This window comes from Triticum aestivum, chromosome 5D, assembly GCF_018294505.1.
Source record: "Triticum aestivum cultivar Chinese Spring chromosome 5D, IWGSC CS RefSeq v2.1, whole genome shotgun sequence".
Taxonomy (NCBI): Eukaryota; Viridiplantae; Streptophyta; class Magnoliopsida; order Poales; family Poaceae; genus Triticum; species Triticum aestivum.
The window spans coordinates 285,237,694-285,249,742 of record NC_057808.1 but is presented as its reverse complement, the minus strand read 5'-3'; the positions used below and the strand labels follow the sequence as shown (position 1 = coordinate 285,249,742).

Below are 12,049 nucleotides of genomic sequence, written 5' to 3'. Positions count from 1 at the left end.
CCCAATCTTCAGAGTTGCATTTAATTCTTTCCAAAAGATCCCACCGGAATTCAATAGTTTTCTTCATAAAAGCCAGCACAAGAAGTATCTAGCATGGTTTGATCATTACGAGAAAGCCGAGCATAAAAGTTCTGAATAATAATTTCTCTTGAGAGCTCATGATTGGGGCATGAATATAACATTGACTTAAGCCTCCCCCAAGCTAGAGCGATACTTTCTCCTTCATGAGGCCAAAAATTATATATATAATTCCGATCACGATGAACTAGATGCATAGGATAATTTTTTTGGTGGAACTCCAATTTCAAACGATTCCATTTCCATGATCCAATGTCATCGCATAACCTATACCATGCCAATGCTTTCCCCTTCAAAGATGAAGGGAAAACCTTTTTCATCACCTCATCTCCGGGTAAACCTACAAGCTTGAACAATCCACAAATTTGTTCCACATGTATCAGGTGCATATCAGGATGTTCGGTTCCATCTCCTGCATAAGGATTAGCTAGCAGTTGTTCTATCATACCCGAAGGAATCTCATATTCAATATTTTCAGTAGGTGTAGTAGGTTGAGGGGCAATTAATTGTGGTTCCAGACGAGGTGAAGATACCCTGAACAAACCCCTCAAAGGATTGTTTTCCATAGTAACAAGTGACAATAAATTTCAGCACACTATATAAATGTTTCCTTACCGAATTCCACTTACCAAAGGCGCTTCACTCCCCGGCAACGGCGCCAGAAAATAGCCTTGATGACCCATAAGTATAGGGGATCAATTGTAGCTCTTTTCGATAAGTAAGAGTGTCGAACCCAACGAGGAGTAGAAGGAAATGACAAGTAGTTTTCAGTAAGGTAATGTCTGGAAGTGCTGAAACTGTAAGTAGCAAGTAGTTTGATAGCAAGATAATTTGTAACGAGAAAGTAACGATAGTAGCAATAAGTATGCAGCAAGGTAGCCCAATCCTTTTGAGGCAAAGGACAGGCCAAAATGGTCTCTTATGATAAGCAAAGCGTTCTTGAGGGTACACGGGAATTTCATCTAGTCACTTTCATCATGTTAATTTAATTTGTGTTTGCTACTTTGATAATTTGATATGTGGGTGGACCGGTGCTTAGGTGATGCTCTTACTTGAACAAACCTCCTACTTATGATTAACCCTCCCGCAAGCATCGGCAACTACGAGAAAAGTATTAAGGATAAATCCTAACCATAGCATTAAACTCTAGGATCCAATCGGTCCCTTACTGAATAGTGCATAAACTGGGGTTTAAGTTTCTGTCACTCTCGCAACCCACCATCTCTTTACTACTCCACAATGCATTCCGTTAGGCCAAAATATGGTGAAGTGTCATGTATTCGACGTTCACATGACACCACTAAGGGAATCACAACATACATACCATCAAAATATCGAACACATATCAAATTCACATGATTACTTGCAACATGATTTCTCCCATGACCTCAAGAACAAAAGTAACTACTCACAAACAATAAACATGCTCATGATCAGAGCGGTATTAATATCCATAATGGATCTGAACATATAATCTTCCACCAAATAAACCATATAGTAATCAACTACAAGATGTAATCAACACTACTAGTCACCCCCTAGCGACAATCTATAGTTCCGGTAATAAGATTGAATACAAGAGATGAACTAAGGTTTCAGATGAGATGGTGCTGGTGAAGATGTTGATGGAGATTGCCCTCCCCAAGATGGGAGAGTTGTTGGTGATGATGATGAGGATGATTTCCCCCTACGGGAGGGAAGTTCCCCGGCAGAATCCCTCCGTCGGAGGGCAAAAGTGCTCCTGCCCAAGTTCCGCCTCGAGACGGTGGCACTCCCTGAAAGTCTTCCCCTTATTTTTTCTAGGTCAAAATCACTTATATACCAAAAGATGGGCACCGGAGGTGGGCCGAGGAGGCCACAACCCACCAGGGAGCGCCAGGGGGGCCTGGCACGCCCACGTGGGTTGTTCCCCACCTGGTGGCCCCCCTCTTGTGTTTATTGGCTCCAGTATTTCTTAAATATTCCATAAAAAATCCTCGTGGAGTTTCAGCTCATTTGAAGTTGTGCAGAATAGGTGGCCTGACGTAGTTTTTCAAGTCTAGATTTCCAGCTGCCAGAATTCTCCCTCTTGGTGTGTTCCTTGCAAATTGTGAGAGAAAAGGCATTAGAATTACTGCAAAAAGCATTATTATGGATAAAAACATTGTAAAAACAGTAAGAAAACATGATGCAAAATGGACGTATCATATAGCTTGGCCCAAATTGGACAATTTTTTTTACCACAACATATACGTGCCATGTAGTGACACCATGCCAAGTTTCAGGATTTTCTGGTGAGTTTTGGATTTACGGAGATTTATAAACCGAGATTCGCAATGTTTGAGGCCGAGCCAGGACGCCGAGACGGTTGAATTCCTTCCAATTCCTTCCATCAGACCTAAATATGCACCCCAAAGACACATTTACGATTTTTCTAGCCATTTTGGTGCACTCGAGCATGTATTTGTAGTTCGGATTTGAATTGTGGACATTAAATGCCTAGATAACTCAATTAATGAATAAAAAAGGTCAAACGAACCCTGAATACTTTCAAAGTTCAGCGCAAGTCTCCCATTACTCCATGTTGCATGCAGAAGAAAATACAAGGCTAGAAGAGGGAGCGATTATCGTTTCGCCCACAAGGGGACACGTTTCCCTATTGAAACCACGAGGGTTCTTGCGACAGGCTCTGGTTTGTAAGAGGTTTGTAGTAAAGCTTGGCCCAAATTGGACAATGTTTTTACCACGACATATATGTGCCATGACATGACACCATGCCAACTTTCATGACTTTCTAGTGAGTTCTGGATTTACAGGATTTAAAAACTGAGATTCCAAATGTTTAAGGACGAGCCAGGATGCCGGTACTGTTGTAATTCATTCCCATTCCTTGCATGGGACCTAAACATGCACCCAAGGACACATGTGTGATTTTTCTAACCATTTTGGTGAACTGGAGCATGTATTTGTAGTTCCGATTTGAATTATGGACATTAAATGCCTAGGAAACTCAATTAATGTAGAAAAAGGCCAAACAAACCCTGAATAATTTTAAATTCTGGCATGGATATCCTGTCGTTCCATGTTGCCTGTAGAAGAAAATACAAGGTGAAAAGAGGCAGTGATTATCGTTTCTCTCACAAGGGGGACACGTTTCCCTATCGGAATCACGAGGCTTCTTGAGAGAAGCTCCGGTTTGTAAGAGGCTTGTAATAAAACTTGCCCCAAAATGGACAATTTTTTTCCTCGACATATATGTGCCATGTCGTGACACCATGCCAAGTTTCATGATTTTCTGGTGACTTTTGGATTTACGGGGATTTAAAAACCGAGATTCTCACGAAATGTTTTCAAATAGCACACAGTTCGCTCACGAAAGTCGTGTGCCTACCAAACCGTGGCCGATGCCCTCCCTGTTGCGCGCATGATCTGAGTCGTGCGTTCTGATTGGCCAGAACCCAAACCACACGGATCGTATGTCTGCACCGTTGGATGCTCCCAGATCGAACGGCAATCCTCATCCCTTTCGACAGCACATGTAGTTCCAATTGTGATTTTATTTATATGGGTAAGCACTGTGCGCATGCATCGTGCTAGCTCACGCTTCCTTCTCTACTAAATTTTCCATATTAATGTTGTTATATATCCAAACATGCTACCGTTTCCCGCCACTCCTCCCATCAGTTTCCCGCATCTTCTTCCATCGGTTTCCCGCCTCTTCTCCCATCGGTTTCCCGCTGCCAGTGTCAGTGCTCATAGAAGGCTAGGCGGCGACACACTTGCTGACCGGGAGCCCCCAAGTGATATATAATGAGCCCTCAAGGCACGATACCTATGTTTGAACTGTGCACTGCATCAAGTTCTCTTTGGTAACCTTTTACTTGGGTAATAAGCCCCCAAGCGATTTGCAATGAGGCGTACAAGTCGGATCAATAGGGTAGTCATAGCTATGCTCAATGAGCAGGAAGCCCCCAAGTATTTTTTAACAAGGCGTGCAAGCCGGATCAAGAGGGTAGTCACAGCTATGCTCAATGAGCAGGAAGCCCCCAAGTGATCTTATGAACTCGCAATAAAGACTCAGATACTCAGAAATGAAACGACAGAGACCCTAAATTATCAGGGAGGCCGACTTTATTATACTTGATCATAATATATACATGGATGAAAATATGTACATCACAAGAGCCAGTGGCTCACACTACAAAAAAAGACACATCCGTGACATTTTGGGCCGAATGGATTTTTTTCCTGTCATGCTTATGACACTTCTATGACGATAATTGTGACAAAACTCGGTATCATCATAGATGTGGTGGGCTCCAACTTCTATGACAAAATATCATGACAGAAAATAGGCTTTTCGTCCTGGGCGGGCCGGAGACGCAGCTGCATGACATTCTTTGGGCCGTCCATGACAGAAAAAATCGTGGTAGAAGCGAGGGCGAGGAAAATATCGGGGAGTTCCCGGTTATGGTGGGTGGTCGGGGCCGAGCGATGCACGGAGGTTTGTGCGTTTCTCTTGTACACGTACGCACGTGTGTGCGAGGCGTTGTGCTCTAACTAAACCCGAGCGAGGCGTTGGGCTCTAACTGAACCCGAGCGATTGCACTAGCTACGTTACTGAACCCCAATCGATCCCTTGTTGCTAACTGAACATGAGTGATTCCTTCGCTACTGCTGCTAACTGAATCTGATCGAAGCTGCCTCTCGATGAATAGTTCCCGGTGGGGGTTGGATGAACAGGATCCCGTGATAGTAGAGGCTGTTGTCGCTGGATGAACAAGACCCTGATCGAGGAGGCATGGGGGTGGATGAACAGTAGCCGGTGGAGGGACCACGTACGTGGAGGGCTGGTTGAACAGGACCACGTGGAGGGGCTGGTTGAATAGGACACCGTGGAGGGCTAGTTGAACAGTAGCCATGGAAGGCTAGATGAACAGTGGCCCGTGAAGGGGTGGTTGAATAGGACCCCGTGGAGAGGGCTAGTTGAACAGTAGCCGGTGGAGGAGCGGTGGAGGTTGGATGAACAGGAGCCCGTGGATGAACAGTCGCAGGTGGAGGCTGGAGGAGGTCGGCGGTGGATGAACAGTAGCCCGTGGAGGCTGGAGGAGGTCGACGGTGGAGATGAACAGTAGCCCATGGAGTCCCGTTTTGCAGTACGCCACACCCCTCCCGATCAACGGGACCCCGTTTCGACCGTAGGCGCTCCAACACTAGTCCGTTTCCTCCATTTTGCGGTACGCCACACCCCTCCCGATCAATAGGACCCCGTTTCGACCATACGCGGTCGAACACAAATCCATTTCCTCCGTTTTGCGGTACGCCAGACCCTTCCCGATGAACAAGACCCTGTTTCGACCGTACGCGGTCAAACAGAAGGCCCGTTTCCTCCGTTATGCAGTACGCCAGACCTCGTTTCGGCTGTTCCGTCCAAGCCGGTTGGCTCCCGATGAACACGACATATTCTGTTGCCTCCCGATGAACACGGCGCATTCCGTTGCCTCCCCATGAACACAACGCAGTTTCTCCATTCCGACTCAGCCGGTTGGCTTCCGATGAACATGATTAGTCGTTGTACGCGTTAGAGACCCTGCCCGTATGTACGTACGTAACCGTATTTACTATCTTGCAGTGTGGTCGTACGTACGTGTACACGATATAGACGGGACTGCGTGACATGCTACGTCGGCGCCTCTACTTCAGCACGTGCCGCTCCTTACTCGGCCACGATACGTCGCTGCAGAGACACCGATCGACCGCTATGTACGTACACGTTCGCGGCCGGACAGATAACGCTACCTTCGCTTCAACCTGGTGGGTCCCAGCTGTCCGGGGGTAAGAAGGCAGTTCGTTCCGTGCGAAGATAAAGCCGGTGGGTCCCAGCTGTCAGGAGGGAATGTTTTTTTACGCCGAATACAAAGGCTCTTCCGGTAGGTCCGAGGTGTCAGGTGGAGGAATCATTATTTTACGTGTAATAAGGAGGCACTTCCTTGCGTGCGGCCATGGACCCAGCTGTCAGCCTCTCCACTTACAGTCCTCTTCTGATGGCTGTCGTTCGTTGACCGCGTTGACGACGCTGTACCGCCCGAGAGCACCAAGGTGGTGGACGACAACGCGACCTTGGAAGGGAACGACCCGGAGCCGGGGAATACGCAACAGTGGATGCCCACGCGGAGGGGAGTATGAGGGTTGACTGCTTCGGCTGCGGTTTGAGGCTGCCGTCTCCGGAGAATAACATGGGGTGTGGGTGAGTAGAGGGAAGGCCTAGCCAGTAGTAGTATGGTCGGGCGGTGAGGCCTGCACGGCAGCACAGTCGGCCACGAGAAGCTGGAGCAGGCGGTACGGTGGGCGCAGGTTTGGGCAGCTGGAGCAACAAGACCAGAGGTTGAAGACGCAGCTTGGCCGTTGGATTAACATCCAACGGTCAGTGCAGCTAGAATCATTTATTGACTAAGTTGACAAAGCCCTGCGTACGCGTTAACTTAGTAGGCCCACAAGTCAGCCTCCAAATCTGATGGGTCCCAACTAGCAGGGGAATCAATTTTTTTCGCGTAATAAGGTGGCACTTAATTGCGTGCGAAGATGTTTTCTGGTTTTTTTATTTCTTCTTTTTCGAGTTAGAATAAAAATAAAATAATTTAGCATCTTCGGTACAATCTATATTTTCACGAAAAGAATCATAATAAAGCTGGTGGATCCTAACTATTAGGGAGAGGAAACTTTTTATTTCCACGTAATAAAGGAAGCACTTCCTTGCGTGCGAAGATGTAGCTGGTGGGTCAAACCTATCAGGGGGAGAAATTATTTGTTTTTGCATAATACGGGGGCACTTGCTGCATGCGGCCATGGGCCATGTGGGTCCCTACTATCAGCCAATCCACGTACATGCCTCATCCGATGGCTCTCGTTTGTTGGCAAAGTTGACCACGCCGCGCCGAGAGAACCAAAGCAGTGAACGATGGCGAGTATTACGAAGGGAACGACCCGGAGCCGGTAACGACACAACAGTGGATGCCCACGCGAAGGGGAGTATGAGGGTTCACTAGTTCGGCTGCGGTGTGAGGCTGTCGTTGCCGGTGAATAATAGGAGGTGTTGGTGAGTAGAGGAATGGCCTGGACGGCGTTTGGGTGTAGAGTCGGCCGGTGAAGCCTGCGCGGCAGCACACCCGGCCACGGGAGGCGGTCCCGCCGGCGGTGGTTTGGGCAGCTGAAGCAAGAATATCCGAGATTGAAGAAGCACTACAGCCGTTGGATGGACACTGCTGCTAGAATTGTGTCTTGACTATAAGTTTATAAAGCCTTTCATACGCCTTAGTAGGCCCACAAGCCTTCCGTACGCGTCACTGACTATAATTCTAAAAAAATAGTAGGCCCACAAGTGAGCATCACATCTATGGCAGAGAACGTATAGCTCATTTGCGATTTGTAATAGTGTACAGTCCATTTTTTTTAATTCTAATGGAATTTTCTACAACCCATTTACAGTCTGTTAAAATTACAGCCCATTTTCTAGCCAGGACAATCTTATCTCATATTTACTAATTGGAAGCACTAATCGAGGTTCCACGTTAATCCTTGAAACCATACATAAATATCCGTAATTGGAAGCACTAATCGAGGTTCCACGTTAATCCTTGAAACCATACATAAATATCCATTTCTCTACTACTATTAAACAAGCAAACATACCCATCACTAAACGCACCCCAACACATGTACACAGAACAACGAAAATGAATTACCACCGCACGATCATGCCCACTCGATTAGATCTAACCCTCGACGCGAAAACTAACCATCACCAAAAGTACGTTTCGCAATTATGACGGGCGGACGAAACTCTGCCAAGCGACGAAAGGTTCCGCACGTCCGCGTCCCGAAAATTCGGAAGGAGGATTCAGCAGGATTCCTTTCTTTTCTATGGGGATTTAGAGCATCTCCAGCCGTTGGCCCCCCAGGGGACGCCTAAAATCGCCGCCTGGGGTGAGCCGGCGCAAAAAAATCGGCCTGGGGGCGAGTTGGTCCCCAGCCGCCGGCCCCAGGGCCGCCCCCAGGCGCGTTCAAAAAAGAAAAATATATAGCAAATTTCGGCTAAACACGACTAAATTTCGGCAAACTTGGGCATATATTAGACATGTTCGCGGATTTTCATTACATAGCAAATATATAACTAATCTAAAAAGCTGGCTGAACGCCGAGTAGTCGCCGTCGTCGCCGCCATCCTCACCGTCGTCATCATCGTCGGCCTTCTCCTCCTTGACGCGGGCGCCCCTGCTAGACCCCTCCCCGGCGTCGCTATGGCGGACTGGTGGCGGCGACGGCGCGTCGTCGTTGTCGCTGTCGTCGATGACGACGACTCCTCCTTCGTCGCGGCCCCGGCGGCGCTGTGCGAAGCGCCGCAGGGCGGTGCACTGGCGCTCCCTCACCATCTTCAGGGAGTCCTGGCGTGCCTATTCCAGGGTCGCGTCGTCGTCGAGCTCCACATCGCCGTGCTCCGTCTTCGCGGCGGGGAGACCCGGCTCCGTCTTCACCGGCGCGAGCCCCGGCTCCGTCTTTGGCTTGACGAAGCGCGGAGGAGGAGGCGCGCCGGCCGCCCTCGTTGATGACGATGCCGGCGCTGCGAGTGCGCTCCCCCGTTGCTGAGCCTCCACCCCGTCGGCCCGGCGCGCATGTCCGGCGACGCCGGGATGTTCGCCTGGAACAGGAGCCACGACTCCTGTTCGCGGAGCGTGCGGCGGCCGAAGCCGTTGGCCGCCGCCTCGTCTCCGGGGAAACGCTCGGCCATCGGGAGAGGGGGAGGGAGAGGGAGGGCTCGGCGACGGCTCACGGGAGAGGGAGAGGAAGGGCTCGGCGGCGGCGCTCGGGAGAGGTAGAGCTCGGCGGTTAGGGCGGGGCTGGTGTGGCCAGAGGCGAGCGAGGCCACCGGCTTATATAGCCGCGCCGCGCCCGTGTGTACGCGTGCGAGGGAGGGGAGGCGTCGGCGCGCCGCCCCGTGACGCGCCGCCCGTGAGGAATCAATGGCAAGGCTGACCGGCGGCAGCTTTGCCATTGATTCCTCGCGGGAAACCTAGGCGTTGGGGGAAGACGAGGCGCGGTGTCGCTGACGCGACTGGCCCGCGGCTCTTTCGTGCCAAAACCGCTCGCCCCGGCGCCCCCGGGCGCCTCAGCGCGCCGGGTTCGGCCTGGGTCCGCCGGCGCTGATTTCGGCCCGGGCCGACAAAAATTGGGCTCCTGGAGCGCGACTGGGCTGTTTTTTCAGCGCCGGCGTGAGAAAATCGTCTGTGGAGGTTTTTCTGGGGGCGCGGCTGGAGATGCTCTTAGTGGTAGAGAAGAGGAAAATTAAACGTACTTTTCCGTGATTTTGGGACGTGGGATGTCCAGAACGGATCTGGGTGTTGCGGAGTGCGCGGCCCGCCGCCGTCCCGCTCTTTCGTCATCTCCTAACTACCCTCATCGTCGTCCTTGCACGCACCATCCCTCGGCCCGCCCAGCAAGCACCCTTGGCGCCGTGCACACATCCGCCGCTGACCAGGCGCCGTGCGCGGGATAGGCCTGGCTACGCACATCGCCACCAGCCGCTGCTCACGAACAGCCACGCGTGTGCCGCGGGACGGCGGCGCGTAGCCCCACACTGCTGTTTTCGAGATCTGCACTGCCTCCCTCGAGCATCGCATCGCTGCCGGATCCCCGCGCGAGACCCGCCGGCTGCTTCACCACCGCCCACCGCCACTTCATCGATGCGGCCGGCCGGCGCCCTGTGAGGGACGAAGCCGACGCGGCGGCCACCAGGCAACCGCCGATCAGCAGCACAACGGCTGCAGCAGTGCTTGTTTGCCAGCAGCTGGGCACTACGTTGGGAACGTAGATCCATGGGGGGAAGGCAGATGGATTTCGGAGAAGATGGTTTTGATGGTCAATGTATTCCAGCCTTCTATGTCTGCGTCATTCACGCAGATTGAAATCCACTTCCTCACTCTTATGCTTGTGTTTGATCAGCACCACTACTCCATTTGTGCAGTGACATGTTGTGATGCAGCCGTCGTGCTCCAGGGAACACCCCTCCGCTGATCAAATGCATAGATGCATGACGCTATCTTTATTAGCGCAAACACAAAGGTTAAATCCGGCATGCACTTTATTTCTACTTGCAAACATCAAGTTCAGACAAATATGTCATGGTTAGCTGAATGAAAAGGAAAATTTTCAGAGAAGTGGTGCCCAGAATACTTTTTGACTTTTTTGTCTATTTACAGGTTTGGAAATACAATTTCAGTTGCCTTCATTCAAATGCTCAAGGCTTTGGGTCAGCTATTGCACACCTCCTTTCTAATATTGTACTGATTGAGTTAATTTAAATTGCATGTGCATGTGGGAACATTTATAATGGTTGTTCAATGTGGTACTGACAAATTAGACGAGACCTTTTCTCAAAGACAGTGCGGGTTAGTGTTGGTGTTGTATTTTCATCACATGGCACGATTCATTTTAATGTAATATGCACGTTATACCGAGTAACCAGTATTGTCGTGGAAGCCCTCAGGCTGGTACTGACACAGGTCGTCCGCCAAGAAAAGGCATTAACACTGAACCCTATCCCTATTACATTGCTTTCACCTAGCTGTAGGAAATAACCAAGGAAAGCTCAGGTTATACCCTGCTATTTTGTCACTCTTTTTAATTGATTATTGATTGATAGTCTTCCTCTTTATTGTCTTGTTTTATGGAAGTTCATCACCATATACATGAAAAAAAAATGATTGATACATGGAGTTGTGTGGGGTAACTTGAATTACTGTACCTTTTCTCTTTTTCGTCTTTTTGTTTGGAATCAACATTCAGTACAGATGCTGCTGAAATATACGGAGGAACACAAGAACTTCTAAAGCCTTCATCTATTTTACGTGCTTTGTCAGATGTCTCAGTGAAACAATGACATGCAACTGAGTGTCGAGGGAGAACTTCGTCAGCACGACGGCGTGATGACGGTGATGATGAAGTTACTGGCGCAGGGCTTCGCCTAAGCACTGCAATGATATGACCGAGGTGGATTATCGTGGAGGGGGGCACCACACACGGCTAAAAGATCAATGATCAACTTGTGTGTCTATGGGGTGCCCCATGGCCACGTATATAAAGGATGGAGGGAGGAGGAGGCCGACCCTCATAGGGCGCGGCCAAAGTGTGGAGTCCTACCAGGACTCCCTAGTCCTAGTAGGATTCCACCTCCCACATGGAATAGGAAAAAGGAAAGGGAGAAGGAGAAGGAAGGAAGGGGGCGCCCCCTAACCCTAGTCCAATTCGGACCAGTCCATGGGGAAGGGGCGCGGCTACCCTTGAGGCATTTCTCTCCTTTCCCGTATGGCCCATTAAGGCCCAATACGAATTCTCGTAACTCTCTGGTACTCCGAAAAATACCCGAATCACTCGGAGCCTTTCCGATGTCCGAATATAGCCTTCCAATATATCGATCTTTACGTCTCGACCATTTCGAGACTCCTCGTCATGTCCCCGATCTCATCCGAGACTCCGAACAAACTTCGGTCATCAAATCACATAACTCATAATACAAATCGTCACAGAACGTTAAGCGTGCGGACCCTACGGGTTCGAGAACTATGTAGACATGACCGAGACTCATCTCCGGTCAATAACCAATAGCGGAATCTGGATGCTCATATTGGTTCCTACATATTCTACGAAGATCTTTATCGGGCAAACCGCATAACAACATACGTTGTTCCGATCGTCGGTATCTCAATACCTAGTTCAATCTCGTTACCGGCAAGTCTCTTTACTCGTTCCGTAATGCATCATCCCGCAACTAACTCATTAGTCACATTGCTTGCAAGGCTTATAGTGATGTGCATTACCGAGAGGGCCAAGAGATACTCTCCGATTCACGGAGTGACAAATCCTAATCTCGATCTATGCCAACTCAACAAACACCATCGGAGACACCTGTAGAGCATCTTTATAATCACCCAGTTACGTT

General features: G+C 49.6%; 1 long non-coding RNA gene across 1 annotated transcript; it reads left to right on the top strand.

Moving 5' to 3' along the window:
- Positions 1-9,403: 9,403 nt before the first annotated feature.
- On the top strand, positions 9,404-10,572 carry LOC123124685 (uncharacterized). The gene is made up of 3 exons (XR_006461190.1): positions 9,404-9,975; positions 10,076-10,173; positions 10,311-10,572. It is a non-coding gene; the product is annotated as an uncharacterized lncRNA (long non-coding RNA).
- Positions 10,573-12,049: the final 1,477 nt, after the last annotated feature.